This window comes from Staurois parvus, unplaced genomic scaffold (genome assembly GCF_062004578.1).
Source record: "Staurois parvus isolate SC_StPar_1 unplaced genomic scaffold, SC_StPar_1.0 ptg000598l, whole genome shotgun sequence".
In the NCBI taxonomy this organism is placed as follows: Eukaryota; Metazoa; Chordata; class Amphibia; order Anura; family Ranidae; genus Staurois; species Staurois parvus.
Window position 1 is genome coordinate 1,092,359 of NW_028318394.1, and position 24,073 is coordinate 1,116,431.

A 24,073-nucleotide genomic window follows, 5' to 3' on the forward strand; every position below is an offset into this window, starting at 1 on the left:
AATTATGACAAAAAAATACAACTTCAAAAAACTCGCCATGCCTCTTATGAAGTACGTTGGACTGTCTACTTTGCAAAAAGGGGTCATTTGGGGGATATCTGTACTGTTCTGACATTCTTGGACCTCAAGAAATTAGATTGGCTGTCAGTACTTCAGGATTGATCAATATTCAGATCTATACCATAGTTTGTGAACTCTATAACTTTCCTACAAACTAAAAAATACATCCTAATTTGGGTTATTTTCACCAAAGACATGTAGCAGAATACATCTCGGCCTAAATTTATGAAGAACAATTATTTGTTTTTAAACTTTTATAACAGAAACAAAGAAACACTTTTTTTTTTCAAAATTTTCAGTCTTTTTTTGTTAATTTAGCAAAAAATAAAAACCCAAGTGGTGATTAAATACCACCAAAAGAAAGCTCTAGTTGTATTAAGAAAATTATAAAATTTCAGTTTGGGTACAATGTTGTATGACCGTGCAATTGTCATTCAAAGTGTGAGAGCGCTGAAACCTGAAAACTGGCCTGGGCAGGAAGGTGTAAAATTGCCCTTTATTGAATTGGTTAAATAGCCTGCCCAGCGCCGACAGGTGCGCCTGGGTCCTAGTGCCTACCTGGTGCCGTCATTGGTGACAAGCGCGCCTGGGTCCTAGTGCCCGCCTACCTGTATGCCTTGTTGGGATCCTGCGCCTGCGCAGATTCATGCGCTGCGGCGATCTTCTTGTTCCCTGATAGTACCCATACATTGAAGATAGATGTCTTTATTGAAAGCAAAGTAGTTGTGTGAACTTCAATAAAGACATCTATCTTCAATGTATGGGTACTGCGATGGGAAGTAAAATGGCACCCCAATTTATTTATGGCTGACCTGGAGGAAAAATTCTTGAACAGCATGGAGAAAAAACATACAGATACTATCGCTATATTGATGATATTTTCATCATATGGACAGAAGGTGAAGAAAACTTTTTACTCATTGATCAACACTTTTCATTCATCAATCAAAGTAAAAATGGAATACTCAAACACACAGGTCAACTTCCTAGACACCACAGTATACATCAGGGATGACAAACTTCACACCTCATTATACGGGAAACCCACTGACAGATGCAACTACTCCCACAGTTCTAGCTTCCACCCCCAACACATGAAATGTGCCATCATAAACAGTCAGGCCATTAGATACCACCGAATATGTTCTGACCCAAGAGACAGAGATAAACATCTTGGAACACTAGCAGACTCCTTCCATAAGAAAGGTTACAAGGACAAAACTATCAACACCAGCATAAACACAGCCTTGAAAACCAGGAGAGAAAATCTGCTTCAGTACAAAGAGAAAAAAACAAACAACCGTGTACCTCTAGTAACCACATACAACCCAGCACTAGAAGGAATAAGAACAATAATCAAAGAACTACAACCCATCATAACAGAGGATGGAACTCTGAAAGAAATATTCCAGCAACCCCCAATACTGGCTTTCAGACAACCCCCCAACCTCAGAAAAACTAATCAGTAGGAAACTTCCTTCTGACCAAGATGTCACAAATAATGGAAGCAAACCCTGCAATAAAAAATGCTGCAAACTGTGCATCCAAATCAATCCATCAAAAAGTGTCAGACACTCAAAAGGGATCTATATTATCTTCGGATCATACACCTGCACTTCTAGTAATGTTTTGTACCTTATCCAGTGCAGAAAGTGTAGCAAAGGATCTTATGTTGGCGAAACAGGACAGAAGTTGCAAACAAGGATGAATTTGTACAGACATACCATCAAGGAACATAAAGAAGATGACTTTTGCACACCTGTGGGACACCATTTCACACAACCAGACCACACTATGGAAGACCTTAATATTTTAGTTCTTAAAGGAAATTTCAAAACTATTCAGGAAAGGAAAACTTTTGAACTAAGAATGATAATTCTATTTGATACAAGAGATAACGGCCTTAATTTGGACATGGGATTCCTCACTCATTATCCATCAGTTTTATGACCCCCTCTTTGAGTGTTGTCCCCCCCACTCTTTGCTTTTGCTGTGTCTTATCTCTAGTCTAATCCTAGTCTTATAACCATTGCTGTGTACATTTGTTTGTGTGTGTTTTTTTTTCCTCCCCCTTTCAACATCTCTTCTAACACTTTGTGTAGTAGTACTGCCTGGACCTTGAAGAAGGGGACATACCCCAAAAGCTTGTCCTCAAAATTGTATGTTAGTGCAAATAAAAATAGTATCACGTCAGTACCCAATTGTTTCTGTTGCAAGTGCACTAATACGGCTACAATCACCTCAAGCAAAATGGAAGATACCCTTTTTAAAATTTTCCCTCTCTATTTCCTGCTGTGATCACCTAGTTAAATGACATAGTGTGGGCTCCTATTGACATCTTCATTACAAATCCCAGGAGTCTTCAGGTAGCTTTGTTCTGTTGAGATCTCCGTGCTTGAGAAGGCAGAGGAGGGTGGGAGAAGAAAGCGAGGCTTTTTCCGAGACTATAGCTCATTATTTGGGAGCTTTTGGCACATCTTTTACTGTTGATTGTGGATATGCTTGTGGCAGCTGCTTCTGCTATTCCAATTTTTTTTTCCTTCCCAACAATTTCATTACCTGCATTACTTTCCACCATGCCCTTAAACATTTTATGTGGTTGAGGTTGTTTTTAAAACTTCATTTTACAGTTAAATTAATAAACAATAACATACTGCAAATACAATTTTTAGAGTATCTGTTTTTGCAGACCTATACAAAGGGAGGAGCAACATATTGGAAATACAGGTGATTGGACCAAGTTATGTGATATATGCAATAGCTAAGCATAAACAGTAACTGTGCCAAATTTCAAGAAAATGTAGAATATGCAGACACCCAAAGAAAGGCAAGGAAAGAGAAGAAATAAAAATTGAAATATTTAAAGTATTTATAGGGTTCTGGTAAATGCATTCTAAAAGAGATGGGGAAAACAGATTGAGAGAAGTGTATGTGGAGTCAAAGTAACAAAAACCCTTTGCATCATGATAATGAAACATACTTGACAAGGACATTTTGTTAATAAATAGTCAATAAGGGGATTCAGAGAAAGTATCAAAAGATGTTGATATCTAAATCATAATCTGGGGGAACCAGGTCTAGTTAAATTGCTCCAGTCTGCTGTGATCTGAGACCATTAATCCCTTCTTACTAATATCATTAGGTTTCTTAGTCTAATTTTAATAAAATTTAGAGTTTTAATTTTCACAAAATTTCATTAAAAAAAATAGATTTGAAGCCAAAAATATTCAGTTCAATTAAATGCATAGGAGTCAATGGGGAAGAAGAAAATAGGGTGGTTTTAGGGTACTATGGGCTGTGACTGGCCCATAAGGATGATTTAAGCTCCTTTGAATTAAACTTTATTAAGCCAAAAAAATTATTTATTTTAGGCTCATTATTTTTATAAGCTTATTATTTTAATTGTTAATGAAAAAGAAAGGAATTGTAAAAAATAACCAAAACATAAAGTGACAATACAGTACGTTGGCAATCTAATACACAAAAAAGGAAAGAAAAACACAAATACAAAGATTATTAAATTAAATAAATTATACTACCTTTTATACAATACAAATCTAAATACACTCTAAATAAAAAAAAAAAAATAGTAGAATATTTTAGTCAAGCACTTTCTACTTGCCATCAAGATTTGCCATTGGAGAAATTGGTGATTTTGCAACTAAAATATTTTTTGCCGAAATCACTCTGCTCACCCCACCTTATTATCCCTTTGGAATTTGTTAGAAATGAAAATAAGCAATCTCATTAACTCAGTAGCACACATAGCACAACTCCACCATTGTGGATAAAGATACCCATTTCAATTTCATATCTTTTGTAATTTATGTATTTTTTTCAAAACATTTTGTATTTCTGTCTTGAAAATTGGAGGATGGGTACGTTTTTTGCATGAAAGTGAATATTTTACCCAAAATGTTTTGATTCCCATGTGCTAAGCAAATTCTACTTTACCTCAGATAGACTATTCATTCATCTGCAGCGAGCACATGTGAGGTTGACAGAGCACCTTAAAGGCTGTCAAGAACCTAATGATTTATGAAAGAAGATTGATAGAAGCAATACAATAAGTAATAAGTAACTTTCGAAAAACAGTTAGACCAGGCTGCTTGGGGAGTATTGTCTAAGAAGCATCTAGAAAGACAGGATAAGCACAAAAGTGCTATAGGGTTTTTATAGTTGAAGTAATTTACCCTGACTCATTTTAGTTGATTTTCTAAAGGCAACTTTCACTGTTTACTTTGAAAGGGAAGTTTCACCTTTAGAGAATTTTCCCCAGTGCTCAGTGAATGTTGTGAAGCTCTGCTGACTTCCACCATCCAATCATGTGCAAACAAAAATGCAGTTTTTATTTAATTTGCATGTAATTAGGTATTCTTTGTAAAGTGAAATTTGGGCACATTCACTGAGCTCTAGGTAAAATTTCCATGCAAAGTGAACAGCCTATTTGCCTTTAGTAAATCAACCCCTTTGTAAATAAAGGAATTACCAAATAATTGAGATAAGAAGGTTAGATGTCAAGGCAGTTTATGTGTGTCCCAAATTTAAAGAGGCAGTTTTGTCTAGAAGGGCAGAACACCATTATGAGCCTAGTAGCTAATGAGCTCTGGGGTAACTGATGGCTGGCAGGTTTATGGCTGAGATCCATTCTTCAACAGCAACACTTAACATGGGGTCCTGGCATTTGAACCAATTTCTCAGGAAACTGAAAATTTGTGAAAGCATTTGAAAGAGAGGGAGCCCACCCTGACTGTCAATTTGGGGTGATATTTATTTTTTCCACCTAATATATGGCTGTTTTCTTCCCTCATATAGCAGATACTGAGATGAAATTAAGTCAAGTCAAGAAATAAGATGGCAGGATACCTGAATGGCATGGGAAATGTATAATACTTTTAAAGGATATAAATCTCCAATATACAAGTCTATTCAGACGATGTAAGGACTAATTTATTCCAATTACATACGTAGATCCTTTGAGATATTGTAGATTTTATAGTTGTGCTTAAAAAATTTAAGAACAAGAATTGAACTAGGTTTAGCATAATGTTATGCCAAATAAATTGGAAGGTTAAAAGGTATAAACTGCAGAATGCTGCAATTAGTTTTTTTTTTACATTTTAGACTTTGTGGCATATTAATAAAGCAGTAAATTACTTTATCCAAACATTCCTCGATAGTGAATCAATCACCATCATTTAAAATGCATGCACCTGGAGGAATCATCAGCAGCAAATGTCTGGTAAAGGTCATTTTCACTGGTTTATAAACATGTCCCTTTGTGTTGTTCATCTTAAGGCTGGGCGCAAAATGAGAATTAATGAAAAGTTCCGTAGTCACACATATTCATGTATGAGCGATTATACTCAATTGTTATGTAACTCAATCAATTTTTACTAAGATTTTTTCAGAAAGTATACAAAACCAAAAGGTCAAAGGTTGTGCTTCTAGTTTCTGGCTGTAGAAAAAATAAGGCAGTTCAAAGCATAAAATTATTTTGTTACCTTGCTGATATACAGTATTGTACATGGTTCCATCTTCTTGATAAAGATACTGTCATTAAACAATATTTTCTATATTTTTAACAGGACAATATGACCTCTGGCAATAATAGCAAAAAAAGGCAAAACTGTGTAATGACCATTCTTTTCTATCTCTGTATGAAAAATCATTTAATGTTTCCTTAGATAAATGTCAAGTCTGTCATTGCTGTCTTTGATTTTAAAAGTCTTAAAGAAAAAAAAAAAATGTTGCAGGAAAAAAATGCAAGAAAAAGCATAAATAGGCTACAAATTACAATTAATTGCATTCTTCCCATGAAATCAGTGATCTCTTAGCCTCCATACTCATTGCTCCTTAGAGTTTCTCTTCAGAAAAAGATGTATCAAGGGGTGTATTTATAAAAAAAATCATAGCTGTTTGTTCATTGAAATTGCATGTAATGTACACAATGGTATAGGACTTCCTCTTTCCTACACAAATGCTCCCCTGTAATTCTCAGCCTTTGCTGGAGGTGTGAGCAGGAAGAGGGAATGATGCTATTTGTTTTCTGGGTGTGTGCCAGGCTCCAACTTTTATGGAAGAAGGTACTGTACATGACATTATCACAGATGTTACTACATACACACTTGATTACTCCCCAGCGCAATACCTCCTCCACTATATGTCTATACCTAAAAAAGTATATCACAAATCCCCAGCAATGTTTATGGTCAATGCTGCTAGGCATTGTATTGCAATGATAAAGGAATGACTTTAGAGACGCAATAAAATTGAAGAGAGTGGGGAACTGAATAGTATCTCTCCAGAAAGACTCAAAATTTACCTCCACCTGGTACTGATGGATTAATTTCAAAGCGACAGTGGCATACCTAGAATACTGTTCCTAGAAGGCTTCTCATAGTGTTTTATGGCTGATCGAATAGATATGTTATAAATGGAGACTGCTAGAAAGCAGTGACTTGGGCATTGGGGGGCCCTTGCCATATGTTGTGTGAGGAGCAAGATACTAGATGAATGATCACACTCTACGGTTCTTCTTACCCCCCTCCAATCTCCCTATCCCATATTCTCTATGCCCCACCCGAACTCCTCTCCCTTTTGTTCTCTCTTTTTCTCCCCTTTTCGCTTCTCCTTAGTTTTTCCTATCTCTTCAACTTTTTCCACTGTAACTTCTCTCTGACAAACTGAACCACGTCTCTACACATAGGTTTAATGACTGGCTACTTGTAGGGTGCAGCCTCTCAGCAAGTTTCTTGAAAGTTCTATGTCATACCTAGTTTTGTAGATAACCGTGTGTGTGGACTACAGGATTAATGTAACCACTTGTTATTCGTGTTTACTGATTGGTCCATGATTGTCTTTCATGAGTTTTCAGAGCTCTAGTACAGTGTGTAACTGTAGCTCCCCACCCCCTGCTTTGTGGGTCTGCAAATGGCTGCAAACAAATAGGTACAACTTATGTAGGAGGATATGTTTCTTCTCTGTGTATCACTTCAGGCCAATAATTTATCTGGGTATATGTGCGAGTTTATAACACTTTACTGCTCAGAGAAATCACCTGGAGAAAATAAAAAATCCCACAATAAGTGAAACAAACTGTATACTAGTACATAACCCCTTATGCACAGAGATCAGCCCAAATTGGGGCTTCTACTATTTGATCAATCATTACTTAGTGGTGGCAATCAAATTGATTGAAAATTCCTGAGAAATCATGTCATTATAGGCAGCAGATGATAACTACGATTTTCCACTCAAATTTTCTAAAATAAAAATACATACAAAATCAAGTCCCATGAAAGTGGTTCTAAAGGCTTAAATTTTTTTAGCTACAAGCATTGCATGCATGAAGGAAAAAAATCTTCAGTACTCAGCGGCACCCCCAGCCCCCCCCCCCCCCCAATACTCACCTGAGCCTAATCTTGGTCTAGCGATGTGAACAGGGCTTTCCTGGGTCTCTCCATCCTCATTGGCTGAGACACAGTAGCGGGAGGCATGGGTTCCTGATGTTGTCAATCACATCCTGTGAAGAGTGAGCGGGGGACGGGCCAAGTCCCACTCTGCTGTGTCTTATGGTTGCAGGGAGGGGGGCTTGGAGATGACCATGTACCAACGCCCCCATAATTATGGGCTAGCTATAGGGGCAGTGCTTAGGGGGGAGGAGTCAGAATCACTGGAGGGGGATCCAAGAACAGGAGGATCGGGGCTGCTCTGTCCAAAACCACTGCACAGAGCAGGTAAGTATGACATGTTTGTTATTTTAAAAAACAGGGTTTAGTATTACTTTAATGCTATTCTAGAAGCAAGAATTAAGAGAGACAGCTGGGGGTTAAAACCTCCCTTGGCCACCTCCCTCCCCTTCCTCAAATTCTCTCTGTCAGACACAGAGTTTAATTGTCCTTCACAAAATCCCCTACTTGTAACTTCTCCTCTATCTTAAATTCTATACAGATGTAGTGGGGTCTGAGTACTCCTTAGCCGCCCCTGTACAGCACTAATCTGTTTGCAAAGCACCCTTGTTTGCTCCTGCGCAATAGCGTTGGCTTGCTGTTGTGCAGAGTTTTCTTGCTGCTGTGCAGCATTAGATAGCACCAACTGTTTGAGGATTTCCTCCATGTTTTAGCCACTATAGGTACTAGCCCTTTAAATAGCAGTTTCTCCACCATATGTGAGCTGGGGATAGGCAGCCGGGATATATGCTTCCTGGGGTAACCAATCTTTCAAGCACAGATACCAAATCCAGTGAGATTAGTGGCACGCAGTGAAGGTGTTTATTAGTGCTATTTACAAAAGGCTAAATACAAAATGCTGTACAGTGTTTAACCAAAATAAACAGGGCAGGAAAATACCAAACAAAACAACCTAGCTGTGTCTCGGCTCTCACTACACAGTAATGAAGGTCCTAACTACCAGACTGATCAAGCCTACTGCTTGTCAGGCACAACATACACCACTAGTTAGTTTTCACCAACCTTTCAGCTCCCCAGACAGGACTTGTCTGATCCCCAAGCCGAGAGCTCTGGCTATAGGTCCCAGGTGGATTTATTTGCCCACAGAGACAGGTAAACCCTGCACTGGACCTCATATTAGAGATCCCTAAAGGTATAGGAAAGGAACCTGGGAGATCTATAAACCCCGAACAGGACTTTCCTAGGGTTCCTTTGGGATTCTCTGCCAATATATATATATATATATATATATATATATATATATACACATATGCACTATATTGCCGAAAGTATTGGGATGCCCAGCCAAATCATTGGATTCAGGTGATCCGATCATCCCCATGGCCACAGGTGTATAAAATCAAGCACCTAGGCATGTAGACTGCTTCTACAAATATTTGTGAAAGAATGGGTTGCTCTCAGGAGCTCAGTGAATTCAAACATGGTGCAATAAAATCCATCTGTAAAATTCCTTGCTACTAAATATTCAAGGGTCAACTGTTAGTGGTATTATAACAAAGTAGAAGCAACTGGGAACAACAGAAACTCAGCCATGAAGTGGTAGGTCATGTAAAATGACAGAGTGTCTTCAGAGCATTCTGAAGCACACAGTATGCAGAAGTCACCAACTGTATGCAGAGTCAATAGCTAAAGACCTCCATACTTCATGTGGCCTTCAGATTAGCACAACAATAGTGCATAGAGAGCTTCATGGAATGGGCTTCCATGGCCGAGCAGCTGCATCCAAGCCTTACATCACCAAGTGCAATGCAAAGTGTTGGATGCAGTGGTGTAAAGCATGTCATCACTGGACTCTAGAGCAGTGGAGACATGTTCTCTGAAGTGATGAATCACACTTCTCTGTCTAGCAATCTGATGGACACATCTGGGTTTGGCGGTTGCCAGGAGAATGGTATTTAACTGACTGCATTGGGAGTTGGAGCAGTTGTTGCTGTTTGAAGAGAGAGCCGTGTCAGGAGAGCTGGAAGTCCCTGGTGGAGACTGCAGCTCATGTAAGAGGGATTCTGTGCACAAGGACTGGGATAGGATGGCCAGCTATGAGAGTTTGGGAGACTAAGGAAGCTGAGGAGGCCAGATGCCACCAGGTGAAATATACATAGAAGCGTGATCCTGTCACTTCTGGGTTCCCGTGATGTCACATCCAGCCTGCCGTAAGCGAGGCTTGGAACGTACACCGGCTATCACTATTGGAATTAACACAAACATAGGCTGCATAAACTGGTGCCGGTTTTTGGGCACCAATACAAGTGAGTGCATTGATATATATCTACTTGTTATGCAATTTTCAATAAATAGTACACTTAGAGCATTTATATTAATTTGGTTTAATTGAGCTGCTTGGAGCATTATCTTTATCTTAAGGAGAGTCTGGGATTGTGAATCCATCCACTATTTGTGTATACAGAGTCTTCTGATCACTGAACTGGGGGCAGTCATCTTTGATCCCCAGGATCCACTTCTCTTATTAGGAGACCGGGAGGTCTGATCCAGGAAAGCCTGTTGCTGGTCATCATTATTTATGATAACAAAGTGATATTTGACCACCTTAACCGAGGTCAACTTTTTCTGGTGAGTGAGAAATTCACTTATTGTCTGCATGCGGTGAAAGAGCAATATTATATGATCACCATTCATCATATTCTGTCCAGGATTACTATTTGTTTGATGTTATTGATGGTTCATTCTATTTTTTATCTTTGTCATATAATTATTGTAGCACCTACCTATCCATTGTACGGTTAAAATTGAAAAAGATATAAAATTGCTATATGACAAATAAACACCCTTCTGGGCAATCAACCCAGGAAGGTGAAACTGCAATAAGACAAGTATATATTAAAGGTGCAAAGTAAAGTCCAATATTTACTGAATGTGTGAACAGTCCTTTCTCCCCAAACCTTCAGATCTGTCAAATAATACATCAGTGACTTCAGGAAATATTTTCACCACTTGTTCTTCACTATCAGTCATGAACTCTCACCTTAACAGCTGACCCATTTATTAAATAGGTCAACATGAGCCAGATCAGCATCCAGAAGAATGTTTCCTCACTCTATACTATCATTGGACTCCACGACACAATTGATGCAGCAAACTGGGTGATGAGAGAATTAGAAAATTTACATTGTTACCAAAGGAAATTTCTCCTGAAATGTTTGGAATATTGACACCAGCGCCACTCTAAGTGTAGACGGTTAAACTCAGGCAGATTTACTGGTAAAATTGCACTCACATAGATAGGTAACAGGTAGGCATGTCAAGTGATGGAGGTCCAGTGGGAGCATTAGGTCCTTTGGCCACACTCTGGGTATTTTCCCGCAGCTCCGGTGGTGACCAGGGCTCAGGGAGTAGCAAAGAGGCGCAGGGAGGCTTGCAGGGATGATGTCACCGCATATACCGGGTTTCCAAGATGGTGCGCATTCGGATCATGGTCACTCCTTTGTCAGGCCTATGAAACGAAAAAGAAAAAATATTGTGAAAAAATGAAAGAAAGAAAAGAATTGAAAAGATAAATGAATAGTGAATTAAAAAAAATGAAAAAATGTATGTTGAAAAATTAGAGCTGTATATAATCTCTACAATAAGGAAAAATGAAAAATAAAAAATAAAATAAAAACAACAGGAACAACAAAAAGTGGAAAAAATGCAAATCAAAACTAAATAAAAGATGGATTTTTGACGTGTAAACAATGGCAAGCTTTGGGCACAATATTGAATTTGATCTCAATTGTTCAATTGTGTTACCAATAGAAGGAGGTTGTTTACTGGTTTAGGTTGAGGGACTATATATATCATGGATTCACTTTAGGATTTAATATTTATACATATTTTTAGAATTCCCCTTCTTCATTTTAGGTTACTGTTTTTTATTGAGCACTTTGAAAACACATCAGATCTCAATAGGGAAAAATATCATGCTGGATATCTATTCTGATATGGACTGGGTAATGTGTTAGGAACGTAAGGATGCCCTATTGTTTGATGGAAATTAAAATTATCAAGCTACAGAGGACTGAATTCAAAGACACCCCAAAAATCTAAGTGAAAAAAATGCAGCAGGCTAGTCCTTTTTGCTGAAATTTCATTGCAGCAACTCAAAATGGTACTCAGTTTGTATTGCCCTCTTGTGTTTGTATTCATACCTGACAATGTTGGGGCATGCTCCTAATGAGATGATAGATGGTGTCCTGGGCTATTTCCTCCCAGATCTGGACCAGGGCATCACTGAGCTCCTGGACAGTCAGAGGTGCAACCTGTCGTCGTCAGATGCACGAAACATGATATCCCAGAGGGGTTCTATTGGATTTAGGTCAAGCGAGTATGGGGGCCATTCAATGGTATCAATTCCTTCATCCTCCAGGAACTGCTGGCATACTCTCACCACATGAGAACGGGCATTGTCGTGCACCAGGAGGAATCATGGACCCACTGCTCCAGCGTAGGGTCTGATAATGGGTCCAAGGATTTCATCCTGATACCTAATGGCAGTCAGGGTGCCATTGTCTAGCTGTAGAGGTCTGTGCCTCCCTCTATGGATATGCTTCCCCAGACCATCACTGCCCCACCACCAAAACGGTCATGCTGAACAATGTTACAGGCAGCATAATGTTCTCCATGGCTTCTCCAGACCCTTTCATGTGTGTCACATGTACTCAGGGTGAACCTGTTCTAATCTGTGAAAAGCACAGGGTGCCAGTGGCAGACCTGCTAATTCTGGTGTTCAATGGCAAATACCAATCGAGCTCTATGGTGCCAAGCAATGATCACAGCATCCACTAGAGGACGTTGGGCCCTCAGGCCACCCTCATGAAGTCTGTTTCTGATTGTTTGGTCAGAGACATTCACACCTGCTGAAGGTCATTTTGTAGAGCTCTGTTCCTCCTTGCACAAAGGGGCAGATACAGGTCCTGCTGATGGGTTAAGGACCTTCTGTCCAGCTCTCCTAGAGTAACTGCCTGTCTCCTGGAATCTCCTCCATGCTCTTGAGACTGTACTGGGAGACACAGCAAACCTTCTGGCAATGGCACATATCGATGTGCCATCCTGGAGGAGTTGGACTGCCTGTGCAACCTCTGTAGGGTCCAGGTATTGCCTCATGCTACCGGTAGTGACACTGACCCTAGCCAAATGCAAAACTAGTGAAAAACATTCAGAAAAGATGAGTAAGGAAAAAAATGTCAGTGGCCTCCACTATTCCTGTTTTGAGGGTTGTCTCACTGTTGCCCATCTAGTGCAATTGTTGTTAATTTAATTAACACCAAAGCAGCTGAAACTGATTAAAAACTCCCTCTGCTACTTAACTGACCAGATCAATATCCCAGGAGTTTCACTGACTTGATGCCATACTCTGATTAAAAAGTGTTCCTTTAATTTTTTTTTGAGCAGTGTATATGTAACTGAGTCCTTTATACATATATTTTATTACCTTTTTACATTTTTATTTATTCACTGTTTGATATTTATTGTCTGTGGGGTGCTGCAATTTACATTAAGGACCGTTATCTCTAATTCATTTATGCCTTAGGTTGTGTTTACATTTTCTCATTGTGTTATTATTACCGCCACTACTGATCTTCATGGCTGCCGTTGATCTTCTTTAATACAGTCACCGTTGTGCCATTAGTTACTTAGGTCACATATACACTCTTATTGTCTATATACAGTAAGCTAACAGTTTTTCTCGCTTTCTTGTGTTATTATGATCGCCGCCACAGATCTTTAATAATATGGCTGCAGAGGTTGGTCTTCTTTAATATGGCCACAGCTGTGTCATATTAGCTAGCTGTATGTTCTCCTGCTTCCTATCCCTGATGAAGTCATGTGGTGCGTTATGCAACGTGTAGGATGGAAGTGTGGTGACGTAATTTCCAGTTGGATGGAAGCTGCCATCTTGATACACTGTTGATTATGCCTTTATGGGTTATGTGAACCCTTTACAGATGTTAGCAGGTTTTTTATTGTCTTTTATTATAATAAAGATTTACTGCACTATGGGAAGTCCACTGTTCCTTATCTTTTGAGCACTTTTCCATCGGAATGGGATCACAGGAGACATATGAGGGTGGATCACCTAGATGCTGATTTGACAGAGCGCATGTTGACCTATTTGACATATGGGTCAGCTGTTAAGGTGAGCTTGCATGCCTGATGGTGGAGAAGCACAAATGGTAAAAATATTTCCTGAAGTCACTGGAAATTTTAAAGATCTGAAGATTTGGGGAGAAAGAACTGTTCGCACATCCATTATATATTGGACTTTACTTTGCACCTTTTCTATATACTTGTCTTATTGCACCTGGGTTGGTGGCTCAGCAGGGTGTTTATTTATCATATACCAACTTTATATATTTTCAATTTTATTTATATTTTGTACTATGGTTTCACTCTGCACTTTATTTATGGAATGACTTAGTTTGAGTGATCACTTGTTCCATTAGCTAAGCTGGGTGTTTATTTTTGTGTATGATATTACCTTTTGACATTATTCCTATTTCGTTATATAACATTGTATATTACCGTATTTTGCGCGTATAAGACGACTGGGCGTATAAGACGACCCCCTACTTTTCCTGTTAAAATATAGGGTTTGGGCTATACTTGCCGTATAAGACTACCCCTCTTCCAACGCACACCAAATAAAAATTAAAAAACATCAGATTTGATTTCAATATGGTATAGTATTCCAATGATGGGGCACGATTCCTCGCTCTGACACCAATGATGGGGCACGATTCCTCGCTCTGACACCAATGATGGGGCACGATTCCTCGCTCTGACACCAATGATGGGGCACTATTCCTCCCACTGACACCAATGATGGGGCACTATTCCTCCCACTGACACCCATGATGAGGCACTATTCCTCCCATTGACACCAATGATGGTGCCCCATCATTAGTATCAGTGTGTGAGGAATAGTGTCCCATCATTAGTGTCAGTGGGAGGAATAGTGTCCCATCATTGGTGTCAGTGGGAGGAATAGTGCCCCATCATTGGTGTAAGTGGGAGGAATCATGCCCCATCATTGGTGTCAGAGCAACGAATCATGCCCCATCATTGGTGTCAGTGGGAGGAATAGCACCCCATCATTGGTGTCAGTGGGAGGAATAGCACCCCATCATTGGTGTCAGTGGGAGGAATAGCACCCCATTATTGGTGTCAGTGGGAAGAATCGTGCCCCATCATTGGTGTCAATGGGAGGAATAGCACCCCATCATTGATGTCAGTGGGAGGAATAGCGCCCCATCATTGGTGTCAGTGGGAGGAATAGCGCCCCATCATTGGTGTCAGTGGGAGGAATAGCGCCCCATCATTGGTGTCAGTGGGAGGAATAGCGCCCCATCATTGGTGTCAGTGGGAGGAATAGTGCCCCATCATTGGTGTCAGTAAGAGGAATAGTGTCCCAACATTGGTGTCAGTGGGAGGAATAGTACCCCGTCAGTGGGGAGAGGAATAGTGCCCCATCGTTGGTGTCAGTGGGAGGAATAGTGCCCCATCATTGGTGTCAGTGGGAGTAATAGTGCCCCATCATTGGTGTCAGTGACACCAATGATGGGACACTATTCCTCCCACTGACACCAATGACACTTGCTGACCCCTGTTCCAGTATGGTGCTGCTGCAGCCAACATATGTGGTTGCAGCAGCACCTCTGCACTGCACACTTACCGGCTGCTCCCTCACTGCTCCCTCACTCGATTTTCGCGGGTCCGCTCGGCTCCGCCTCCTCGCCTGTGATTGGCCGCCTGTGTGCCTTTCCTGAGCTACAGTTCTGGCGGCCAATCACTGGTGAGGAGACGGAGCTGAGCGGCAGGAGTGAGGGAGTGGCCGGAGTGACTGAAGGAGCAGCGCTTCCTGGATGGATCGTCGTGGGAGCCAGGTAAGAGACAGCAGCCCTCTGCCTACCCCTGTACTTTGTGTCCCTTCCGTCGGAAGGGGGGGAAGGCGACAGCGGCACCGCGCCGCCCCCCTAAAAAGTGCCTCCCTGACGTATACCAGTGTATAAGACGACCCCCTACTTTTGAGAAGATTTTCAAGGGTCAAAAAGTCGTCTTATACGCCAGAAAATACGGTATTCACATTTATTATTCATTTATCTTATTTATTCACTTTGTGTGTTTGGCCAGGTGTCTATTCATTATCAGGTTATTGGCATATTTTTTTACTACACTTGTTTTACATATATTATACATTTAAGTTATATTATAAATTTAAGTTGGATTGATATTCTATTATTTGGTGTAGCTCAGCCAGGTATTTATTTGCTTTATTTATTTTAATCATATCACTTTTGTGGTACCATCTGAGTTCATTTTTATTACTTCTTTTCATCTTTCTGCTATTCACTCACTGTGTGCATTGAAGGCCTGGGAGGTTGTTCATTTGTTCACCGTACTGAGCTAGTTTTGCCATTTTACTTTACAACCTATGTATTAAGCAACTCAGCTCAGCACAATTTTTTTTAATTGTTTGTTTTATGTGGGTGTTTGCAGCAGCTTTTACTTTGATTTATTCAACCATATTTTGGAAGCGCAAAAGGGATATATTTAATTTTAAGTCATCAAATACATCACTCCTATAGTTTATCATTTAAGGTAGAACCTAGGTGACAATTTCGAGCCATTAGGTAAAAAAATTGACCTACCGTTTTTTAAAAAGGAGCAATAGGAGCATGAGCCGCATGTACCCCTATTCCTTCCCACAAGGGGGCATTGCACTTTATCTGTTTTGAAATAACTATACATTACATAATCCTTCAGTAATTTAGCTCTCCTGAAGATAATATTCAGCCTGGGACCCACAAAATTGCTCACTACCAGGTCACTGATTAACAAGTGCCAAAGATTGTTAAGAATGTGCCCCAACTGCCTATGCGCCTTAAAATAGGAAAAAACTGTTGATCTAGACCCATTTTGTGCTCTCATTAATGAGGGATTCCCTTGATTCCCCACAGGCTCTTTGAAACAATCCTTTTAGACACTTTCTACTGTACCCTCTCTTTAGAAGTCCTTGTTGTAGGAGACCAACTTGTTTCTTAAAATCCTCCTTCTGAGTGCAGTTTCCTTTAAGATGCAAATGCTGCCCATTTGCTATGTATCAATGAGGCAGGGAGTGCACTGTTTGCATTTAATAAGGTATTGACAGTAGTAGGTGTCCAAAACAAATCTGAGATCAATGTACCACCCCACTGAACCATTATAGAAATATCCAAAAAGGTTACTGATTCCTTGCTGTAATTCCCTGATTGAAATTGTTCCTCTCAAGTCTAAAAATGGATCTATTTCATCATCAGTGCCTGTCCATATCATGAATATGTCATTAATAAATCTGCTCCATTTGAGAACATGGCACATCTCATCGCCATCACAATCCCCTACACCTTGAAATAGTGGAAGACTGCAATTATGAAAACATTGTGGGTCCGGTTGAATGTTAAGAGCTCCAGAATGAACTCACTGTATCAATGAAACACATTAGCCCTCATGTATAAAAAATTTGCAATAATGTCAAATCAGAAATGCCCGTTTTCTGAGCTAATAGGCAAAGGGTTGTCAAAAATAGCCTGTGGGTAGGAGGAGGTGGTGATCACTGCTCTAAGGAATATGAACTGGTCCAAAAAAAATTACAAAAATTCCATTTGATCTTGAGCATTGACATTTACAAAGGAAAACTGGGTTTTAAATTGCGAGCGAATAACATTTCCCTTATGACTTCTATAAAAAAAAAAAGGCTCACAGACTCTTCCAAAAGAACCCAAATGTTGTGGGGATCTGTATACTTTTTTTTTTTTTTTAAAGAAGCCAGTAACGAAATACTATTTGTTGCAAATTTAAACAAATTTTTTTTGTAAATGTCACTTTTGCTATAGCACTTCATAAAGCAAAAATTTAAAAAATGCCCTTTGAGTCGGGTATGGTTTTTAAGGAAGTAACTTGTGCAAATATAAGTTTGGGTTCTCCATAAAGATCCATACAAGATTGGTAATCCCAGCATGCAGACTAGAATGGAAGAGGGGGGACGGGCATGCTGAGGGTAATCCAATTCTGAGGGTACTGCTCTCCGAGCAGTCATTGGCTATATAGGGAAATTGGCAGGGAGAGTAGTCATTGACCAAATATGGCCATGACCATATATGGTAAATGTTATTGTCCAAATATGGGCAGTGACCATACTTGCGCAGTGATGTCAGTGCTATCTCCACCCCTTTTATTACTTGGTCTGTGATACCCAGCCATGTAAGTAATGTGCTAGTGACAGTGGTGGTTGCTGGGGACACAGCAGGTGCGAGCACCCACTGCTTCTTTAGGACTCATTGACAGCAGGAAGCTGTCATACAAATTGAAGAGGTTGAAATACCACTTCTATATTCTTCTATATTTAATTCTCAGCTCTTGTGAAACAGTGGGCCAAATAGGCAAAAGTTCAGGTGGGTGCTGCCTCCCTAACAACCAGGAGCTCTGAGTAGGAAGCTTTCACACACTCTAAAAAATAATGTTTTGGCTCAACAAAAAAAAATTAACGCAACAGTTTGCATCAAGCTTTTTAAGTTATGACAATGTCTGGTGAAATTAAGTTGATGCAACAAACTACATTGCATTGAGGTAATTAGCTTTTCTGATAGAAATGAATGCATTTTTATTTACCGCCAACTTAATTACTGGCATTATAAACACGTTTTTAAGTTGAGTACTTAAACATATTAAGTTAATTCAAATAGTTTTTCCAGCTTTAATAAGAAACCTTCAAGTCACGTGTACTTAATTGCTACAATTATGAGCAAGTTTTTTAAAGTTAAAAAGCAGTTAAAAATCAAGTTGATCCAAATTGATTTTCTGTATTAGTTTTTAGCTTTGTTTTTTTTTATACTAGCTTTCAAAAATGAATTAATCAGTTTAGGCTTACACTAGAATGTGTTGCAGAAACCCCGCAATCTGTGTGCATTTTGCGCACCGCATTCAAATCGCACTACCCTTGCAGTCTGCAGTGGATGTCAGTGTTGCAAAACAAAACATGCAATCTGGTTGCACTGTGGTTCAAAAATTGGTGCATGCATGTCTTTGGTGCGATGTGGTGTGATTTGAGCTCATTCAAAATGAATGGGCTCAAATTGCATTACACTGAACCACATGTGAATTGCACAGGAATGTGTTGCAGTTCCTTTGTGATTCACATGCACTTCATTGTGTGAACCAAGGCCCAACAATCCAATTGTTAAACAATTGACATTTTTTGCACACAATAGTTGTGTATTCCAACAAAAGTATTAAACAAATATAAATGAACTAGCACTTTATGTTTCAATGTTTTTATTACGTTTACAGAAAAGTAAAGTACAACAGATGGCATAGTATGTATACATGCATCCATCAACCATAAATACAAAATTACATACCGACTCTTACAAATAAAAATATATACCTATGTGTGATGTCAGTTTAGACATAGATTGTATATTGTATAAGATTGGACTCAGTAAGAACAAAGATTTTTATATACCAAAACATTATCCTGAGTATATATTGGCAAGCGTCAGTAACAAACCTATAATGTGCATATCTGAATGGGCAATTGCCAGAAAGAAACACAAAGGACAATCTTATCCTTAAAAGAAAATAATGGAAATATTACTAGTAAGTAATCCAACAGAAGCAGTTCACATAACTATGTTGTTAGAAATTCTTTGTGCCCCAAATGGGGTCAAAGAAGCAAAAGGACAAAATGAACAAATGTAAACAAAACCCCAAGAAACATAGAAAAGTGTTAACATCTTGGAGCCACTCTGTTATCCACCAACCTCACAGTTGCGATATTACACAAAAAAGAACAAAAAAACCCACCAGAGAGACCTTCAAGGAATCAATGAAGCCTTAGAAGTATATAACCAAACATTCTATAAAGCTGTTATATGATTTAATTAGGTGTGTGCCGAAATTTGTGAAATTACTCAAACTCATTTTTTTCACACCAAAATCAAATCCTTAAAGTTGTACTGATGAATGAGTAAGCACTTTGCATTAAGATTTTTTTTAATATTGTCTGTCTGGTGCAGAAACTGTTTCTCTACAAGACCTTTGCTATATTGTGCAACAAATTGTGGCAATATAGTGAAGCTATTGGAGGATATTGAAAGTTGATATTTTGTGAGCTTTCTTACAATTTGCTATATTCTTTCCGCATTACCCTGCGACAACCATTTTGTGAACTGAAATAAAAGTGAAAAATGTCATCTGAGTATGACTGTGCTATGGAACACATACGTTCTTCAGAGAATACTGTACTTGAGACCCATTACTTTAGCACTGGCTTTCAGTCCATCAAGTTCAAGGAACAGTTTTTGAAACAACTGAGACTTGATTTGTGTTAAGTGAATGGGGGTGGAGACTTGCAATGCAGCTCTCAATGTAGAGCAAAATTAAGTTACCAAGTCAAATTTATTAAGGTACCTTAACTTAAATTTCATTGTACAACAATGAATGCAGAAATGTAACTGTACATGACACACAATATTAAGGTGATGTAATTTCCAACATCATTTCAACACAACTCATGAAAGTAGGTTTTTAAATGAAAAAGTTTATTTAAACCAATAAATTAGGATTTTTATCTTGGAAATACACATTTAATTAAGTGGTGGTAACAGGTCGCTTGAGTTATTTTTTAGAGTGCATTGAGCAGCGATGGTAATACCACTGCTTAAAGTTTCAGTTCTTGCTGCAGCTGGAGGTTCAGATCAGCCAAAGACCCATTTGTTGCATTGTTTGCTGAACCTCCCAAACAATGAAAAAATCTGCTGCTCATAAACATAGTACACAGTGCAAACATTTTGTATTATTTTCTTTTCAGGTCGAATGTTCTTATCCTATAGTGTTAGGCTATTTTCTCTGTTGGTTGAATGTCCTTTAACTCTTTTGGTCATATATTTTCTCTTATGATTGAATGTTAAGGAATGTTATATTCAACCCTATGAAAGGCAATCGAAACTGACATATTGCAAACAGTACAGGTAGTATTTGTGCCTTTCACGTGACTGCTGAGAAATTCACAAAGCACATTCTTTATACATAGACCCCCGGGTCTTGGGTCACTAGAGTTATGGTGAGTAGCTGATCACAGCACCAACAGTAATATTATTTAATATTAGTAGATTTATGGTTGAATATATTTTTTCATTATTATTATCATCAGTAGCATCAATGTAATACATAAAAGAAAATACAATTTTCCATAAAAAGGAATGCAATTTGAATTACAAAACAAGAAAGGTTGCATTCCAGAGTTGCCAATACAGGCATAATATACATATAACATCAAAAGCAACAATGCCAAAAGTGAAATCCAGGTTGCTATAAAGAGATGCAAGGTAGAAGGGCCAAGAGAATTGATTGAGACTATTGTCTGGTAAAATAAGACCTGTAATATGTTGTAAATTGCTGTAGATGGCATAAGGAAGGAAAAAAAAGATATGTAGAGGAGAAAATATGTTCCCAGCACTTTGAAAACATTGACAAATTGGTAAATTTGAACAAAACTATTAAATCAAATGTTACATGCCATCAAAGCAATGATCATATGGCACATCAATATTAGAACACCATCCAAAATTACTAAAAGTGTCCAAAGTTAAGGTCTTGGGTGAGGTGTGGTATGAAAAGAGTGAAGTCTATTTTTTTTCAGCAAAACTAGGAAATGTCTGGTGGGAGTTGATTGAGTGCTATGGGCAGCAAGACAAAAACATTACTTAATCCTTAACCAGAACCTATGAGGTTTATGAATATCTCCAGGGGATCTGGGTTTGGACCAATGTTTTTCTGTTCAGAGATTCAGATTCAAACCAAACTTCTGGGATATTCAGTGGGAATTACTCAGCCACATGTTACGCAATCCATTGGTCAATGTCTTAAATCTACTTTCTCAGCAGCCGTTTTGTGCGTTGGGATTTAGTGTGAGTGAAGGCCAGCTGACAATGCTTTTATGGGGAGAAAGCTTTCTAGTGTAATGTGCTACTTTTACAGTACTATATTCAGTGCTGTATATTTTCACTGATACCTTGCAGTGATTTGCAGTTTGTTGGGCTAGGAAGAGCAAAGTGTAAGCTCACATGCATTCACTATGATTTGACCAAACAGTCCTTTTTAGAAATACTTTTTTTCTTTTGTATCTGTGCTAGCAACATGTTTTACTGATGTATTGCTGCTGCTAGTTTTCGTCTGGATTCTGATAATCCCCCAACCTTAGAACATTGAACCGGGTGTTTGAGGGGCAAAGACCCTTGTCCTCATGAAGATTGGAAAAATTTGCTTTGTCAAGGGGGTAAACCCTGGTGAGGTACTATCCCAGCCACAAGGGTCTGGTATGAATTTTAAAGGGGGGCAGCACAATTTTCTTTTATGTGTGGGGTCCCTCATTAACATAATTAACAAACTTTTATCTAGTATTGGCCAGGAACTGTCATGTAATTCCAATTTAACAACTTGATCTCCAGAGGGTTTTCCCCCCTTGATGGCCAGCTTATTTTTTCCTATTCAGCACTATGCTAATTTAACTAGTAATTGCTCAGTCATGCAACACTGTTCCCAAATAAAATGTGTATCTTTTTTCACATAAATAGAGTTTTATTTTGGTGGTGTTTAATCACCACTGTTTTTTTTTTTTTTTTTGCTACCGCATATAAAAAATACCAACAATTTTGATAATTGAAGTTTTGGTTTTAAAATTTTGCAAATAAATAATCCTTCTTCATAAATTTAGGCCAACATGTATTTTACTACATTTCTTTGGTAAAAAAAAAAAATAACCCAAATAAGTGTATTTTATTTATGTTGTGTGAAAGCTATAGAGTCTACAAACTATGGTATATATATTTGAAAATTGATCAATCCTGATGTACCAACATCTTTTCTGGAGGCCCTTAAAATGCCAGGACAGTACAAATACCCCCAAACGACAGTTTAAGTAGACAGTTTATGATATTTTTTTAACTGTTACACTGACAGCTTTACGGTGGAATATCAAAGCAGCATGAGCAAACTATTGTACAACCATCACACAAAAACAAGAGCTGAAGTACATTAAAAAACAGTAAAACAACTTGATACATTAAAAACAGCATTTCCTGGAATCATCATTAAATTCACCACAATACCATTCATATATGACCACACCTTTACTGAGTTTCCCGTTAGCACACTGGACATCGGGAAGGGAGCACCTTACGTTTTAGAGGGCATAGTAAGAGTGGAGAAGCATCAACCATCCCAAACATTATTGTATTGCTTAGGACACCCTCAATGTCCATAGCCAGGGGTGGACTGACCATTTGGGAACTCGGGAACTGCCCGAGGGCCTGGGGTCAGTAGGGGGCCCCATGAGATGCCCCTGGTACCTTTCATAGGCTTTTTTGGGTTTGGTTTGAGTGTGGGTAAAGACATAGGGGCCACATGATCCCCTATTGACCGGGGGCCCCATGAGTTGTCAGTCCACAACTGTCCATAGCTATTTTTTTCATAAGGAAAACTCTGATTAACAGCTTGTAACCAATAACGTATAGAGGGTGAAATAGACTGGATCCATTTGAGTGCAAATAACTTACAGGCCAGTAATCCAGTAATTTCAAAGGGGCAGACAGCAAACCATAAACCAAAAGATGGGAAGTAGGAGAGGCATTTAAAATAGATATCCACTGCCAAAATTGTTCCCCAAAATCAAAACACTGCAGGGCTGCCTGTAAAAAGGGCCTTTCAACAGAATTGAAAGCCTTGGTGGTGTCAAGAGAGGCTAGCATGCAGGACTTAGGGAGATATTCTCTAAGATGTGTTATAATTTGTGTTCTGCGAATAGAGGTGGACTTTCCAGGCATAAAACTGTTTTGATCCGGGAGAATTACACTGAGAATAACAGAGATAAGGTGCTAGCAAGAGTTTTCATGTGAATCTTATAGTTTATATTTAACAGCTACGTATATTGAACGGTATGATGCCCAGTCTGTCAGGTTGTTGATGGGCTTAGGAAAGAGAGCATCTGTGGTTGAGTACATAGACTGAGGTAATCTCCCCTCCCAAAAAGCAGTAGAATATATCTGCACCAAAGTAGGCACTATGATATCTAAATATCTGCAATAAACCTCCAAGCGAAGGCCATCAGGACCAGAAACCTTGACAGAGGCTAGAGATGAAATAGCTAGTCTAATCTCCTCTTCAGTGATATCAGCATCCAACTTAGCTACCTGTTTGTCTGTTAGAGAGGAGAATTGCAAGTCTCATAAGTATATTTCAATCTCTAGGTCAGTGTACCTAAGTACAATAGCATAAATTTGTATAAAACTCATGGTAGCATGATAGAATCTCATCAGCTGTGTATGCAAATGTCCCATGAACCTTCTTTAGTTTAGTCACCCCCTAACTAGCAGTTTGCTTGCTGCCTGCCTATATGGGCAAGCAGTTTACTAGACTGGTTACCATATTCAAGTATTTTTGCTTAGCATAGCATAGTTTCCGCTTGGTATTTCCAGACATCTGATTGGAATATGCACAAAACAGACTCCCAG